This window comes from Mastomys coucha, unplaced genomic scaffold (genome assembly GCF_008632895.1).
Source record: "Mastomys coucha isolate ucsf_1 unplaced genomic scaffold, UCSF_Mcou_1 pScaffold1, whole genome shotgun sequence".
In the NCBI taxonomy this organism is placed as follows: domain Eukaryota; kingdom Metazoa; phylum Chordata; class Mammalia; order Rodentia; family Muridae; genus Mastomys; species Mastomys coucha.
The window spans coordinates 54,627,784-54,632,210 of record NW_022196891.1 but is presented as its reverse complement, the minus strand read 5'-3'; the positions used below and the strand labels follow the sequence as shown (position 1 = coordinate 54,632,210).

Sequence of the window (4,427 nt, the reverse complement as noted above, 5' to 3'; positions counted from 1 at the left end):
TCTGAGTCATGTTTCTATCCACATATTCTTGAGAATCTCAAACAATTGAAAAACAACACATCAAACCAAACAGATAATGCTAAATATTGGCATATATATATAATGATTGGACTAGGCCCACAAGTAATAACATTGATAACCCTTGAGGATACAATACAATACACAAAAGGTAACTCCCAGGATGTGTTTCATATGTGTGTGTGGAAGAAATGCATGCCAACATTAGAACAGCAATGATATCTTGGTTGCTAGAAGGAAAAGGGGTTGGCTGGAGTGTTAAGGGGATTTCAACTCCTTATTTCTTCTTTAGATAATTGTAGAATGAGAGATACCAGAAGGGAAGGAGGTAGTCAAGTCAATGAATACGGTCTGGTCTTTCAAAAGTTCAGAGAGGCAGAGAGGGAAAAAGAAATAAGAGGGATTGATGGTAGCTTCAGGAAGATACTAGGCCAGCAGAGTTACTCAACCAACACTTTTTATTATAATTTTGTCATAGAAATGAACTCATTTATTGCAGGCCAGGGTTACTCAAACGGTCGGTCGTACTTCTACTGGTCTTTCATTTCCTTCAGTCTCCTGATGGCGGGTTTGACTGTGACAGCATTAGTGGTGTTATGGATCCAGGACTGACCCAGGCACTGTTGTTGTGAAGGAACCACAGTGCCAGATGACAGTGGCCCGCATTATTATCTTGGTCTTGCCACAGAGGATCCTGGTGTGCTGGTTGATTTAAATTTTTGTCATCATTTTCTGGAGAGAGGCACCACAATGATCCAGACCTTCTTGGTGCTTTTAGCCATGTCAGTGATTGACCTAGGCCTGATCTTGGTGAGCTATAATGACAATTTAAACAGAAAGAAAAGTTAAATGAATTATATTGTGGATACTTATGTACCTACCACCTACATTCCCCAAATAGCATTTGGCTTTACTTGGTTTATAACATATCCATCCATCCATCCAGCTTGTGTTTTGAGTGCATTTCAAGTACAGTTTTGAGCATCTGTGGGTGCATTTCAAATACAGTTTTGAACATTGGTAGGAAGCTTTTTGGTAAGATGGAAGAGATGGACACATGGATTCAAAGAAGGAACCATTATTGAAAGTTCAAGTGAAGAGAGAATACTTGTTTAAAACTTGAGAGAAGTAGGAGGATCCAGCCTCTGTGGGGAAAAAGGAGGTAAAAGATGAGAGAGGTAGGGGGAGACTGAAGATCTTGCTTCGTGACCTTAATTTTTATTCTAGAAGTAGGAGGTAGAAATCTTTGTTGAAGATGGGGGTTGAGTAGGTCTAGAAGACAGAGACATGAGGTATATTCCCTGGGGAAAATAGGATGGTGAATATCAACGAAAGCCAAAGGACTGGTGGGATGTTGAGCTTGGGCCTACAGCAGCATCATCGTTGGAGTTGGTGTCAACTCCAACGTTGGTACATTTGCCTTCATTATCTGTGCACCTCCTTTATGCCAGTGACCTACTCCAATCTGCTTCAGTTATCTGTTGCTTTCTGAACTACACTGTCTGGCCATAACATGTCAGTAGAGTTAAATTCCAAAGTCATTTTCTGACAATCTGCTTCTAAACTCCTGTCTTGTGCTGCAGAAGATGTCTTTTTTTGAGACCAAAAAGACCAAATGACCACCCCCACCAAAACCTTTTTAGATTTATAACTGATATACTGACACATACAAGAGACAAAAACATAGGTCATTATAAACTACATATACTGGCCAGTTATTGTTCGCAAGGGTACCAAAAAGACAATGGAGTCATGTTTCAAAAAAAACAAACAAACAAGCCCCCCCCTTTAGTGGTACTGGACTCTGACTTTTAAAATTTCTTTTCTTTCATTCCCTCTACCCCCCACTAAGACCCACCAGAACTACAAAGCAAAAGAAGTAGTCATTTTGTTTGGTCAGGGTGAAGTATCTTCGTATCTGTAGTTACTAGAACAACATAGAAACTGATTTGCTAAACATGACATGACATTGTGTAGTTAATAGACACTGTCACTCTGTATTCCAAGCAGAGTTGTGTCATTTAACAGATGTGTACAGGAGCATTTAAAAAAAAAACAAAAAACAAAAAACAACCTACAAAAATTAAGTTTTATATTTGCTGTCTCTGGAGCAGATTCTGTAGTTGTCATTGGGGGAAATCCTAACCTTGTTGTTTTTTCCGACACTTTGTCATTTATTTTTAAATTACACAGGGTGGAGCTGGGTACCTTATTATTTCCAGTGCTTAAGATCTTAAGAGATTTTAATTAGACCCTGTTGTCAGAGGCCATTGTGGTTCCCTCTGTTTTTATTCCTTTTGAATTCCTAAAGTTGAATGCTGAGGTGAGGTCATAATTTTGAAGGCGTTTCTGCCAAGAAGGAGTCACTGGTGGAGAGCTGTTTGTCTCCGGCAAGTCCCGTGGCTTTTCCAAACAACAGTGTCAGCAGCTGCTATGAGCAGTGGCTTTCTCTTAGGGCGCTTGGACAAAAGGGTTCTCTGGCGGGTCTTCCTTCCTTCCTCCTCTCCGCCCCCTCCCTTCCTTCCTTCCCTTTGGTCCTGATCCCTACCTAAGATCGCGGAGCCTCTGTGTTTTAATCATTATCAAATGTTGCTGTGAGGCTCCAGCTTCCTTACTTACATTGACTTTCTTTACCCGATTTGCTTCCAAACCTAACTTAATAACTCAGCTTTGGTTTTCAAGCATCTTCTACCAAGAATGCAAGAGGGAGTGGCAGCCATCTACCTATAAGCACTTGAGACTGGCCGTCTCATGCTCTCCAACAAAGGGACAGAGAAAGTAGAGAAATAATAGTTCCTTTAAAGTTCAGAACCCTTTTAGGAAGTAAGAAATGCACGTCTCTTTTATAACACTAGGCTCTGCTGACAAGCCAGCCAGGATGCAGGATGCTGTCTTGATGAGGGGCAGGCAAGGTTGAAAAGGGGACATACTGAGCAATGAGCAACAGCTGAGAGCTACAAAGATAGGGCTGTGCTCATGTATAAATAGAAATGTTGCTGTTACCCTGATGAATCAGACCAGATGTTTCTCTGATGTCTCTGTTTGGTCCTTTGGTTAAAAAAAAAAAAAAAAAAAAAAGTATAATTTTGCTAAAATTATATGTGGGGGCCAGGAATGTGGTACAAATGTTTTAAGCTTAAATAATATGCAAAAGAGGAAAATTGTTTTACCCAGGAAACCTTCATAAATAAGAAAAGTAACTATTTAGAAAGGGCTAGTGTTAGCATTCTGTATAAACTCCACCCCTACAGATACCTGGCAGAAGCCAGGTATGCTTCTCCCATAGTTACCTGGCAACGGCCAGGTAGGCCTGGCCCTATAAAAGTGGCTGCTTGCCCCCTCCTCTCTTACTCCTGCTTCTCTTACCCCTTTTTCCCCCTCTCTCCATGTGGTCATGGTCGGCTCCTACTTCTTTACTCTCCCCTTCTCTCTGCCTTTCCCTGCCTCTGCTACCGTCTTAACTCCCCTCCTCATATCCTAAATAAACTCTATTCTATATTATACCACTGTGTGTCTGGTCCTTCAGGGGGAAGGGATGCCTTGGCATGGGCCCGCCAAGGCACCCCCTTCCCCCACACCCCGCCAGAACATATTCTTATAGCTCTTTCTCTTTTTATGATCACGACAGCCAGGACAATGTGGGAAGTAAGCCTTTGACTAGTGAGTCTGAGACTCAGATGATTCAAATTTGACTTCTTCCTAGGTCTCTAGTTATATGACCTTGGGCAAGTCAAGTCATTCTTCAGGGTCTAGATGGGTTCATTCCAATTCATTTTCTTTTCTTTTCTTTTCTTTTTTTTTTTTGGTTTTTCGAGACTGGTTTCTCTGTGTAGTCCTGGCTGTCCTGGAATTAACTCTGTAGACCAGGCTCGCCTCGAACTTAGAAACCTGCTTGCCTCTGCCTCCCAAGTGCTGGGATTAAAGACTATGCCACCAATGCCCGGCCCAATTCATTTTTGAGATGGGATCTCAATATTGCTTAGGCTTCTCTGTGTAGTCCTGGCTGTCCTGGAATTAACTCTGTAGACCAGGCTCACCTCGAACTTAGAAACCTGCTTGCCTCTGCCTCCCAAGTGCTGGGATTAAAGACTATGCCACCAATGCCCGGCCCAATTCATTTTTGAGATGGGATCTCAATATTGCTTAGGCTTAGGTGATCCTCCAGTTTCAGACTCCTCAGTAGCTGGGACTAGAGGCATTAACCCTTACACTTAGCAAGGTATGCTTAGTTTCAACTGAGGAGGGGCAGGACAGAAAATGAGTTGAATGACTGGAGTGATTAAACTCGTTTTAAATGTCTTTTTCAGTCCCACATGTCTAAGAACAAGACAAGGATTTCATTTTCCCACAATCTACTTTCTTGCTTCCTGGTTTCTGATATCATTGGAAGGATGTTATGAGAAAGATAT

The 4,427-nt window shown here is 41.8% G+C and overlaps 1 pseudogene; it reads right to left on the bottom strand.

The window, feature by feature from the left end:
• Positions 1 to 458: 458 nt before the first annotated feature.
• LOC116102034 lies at positions 459 to 800 on the bottom strand (annotated as a pseudogene).
• Between the last annotated feature and the right edge of the window lie 3,627 nt (positions 801 to 4,427).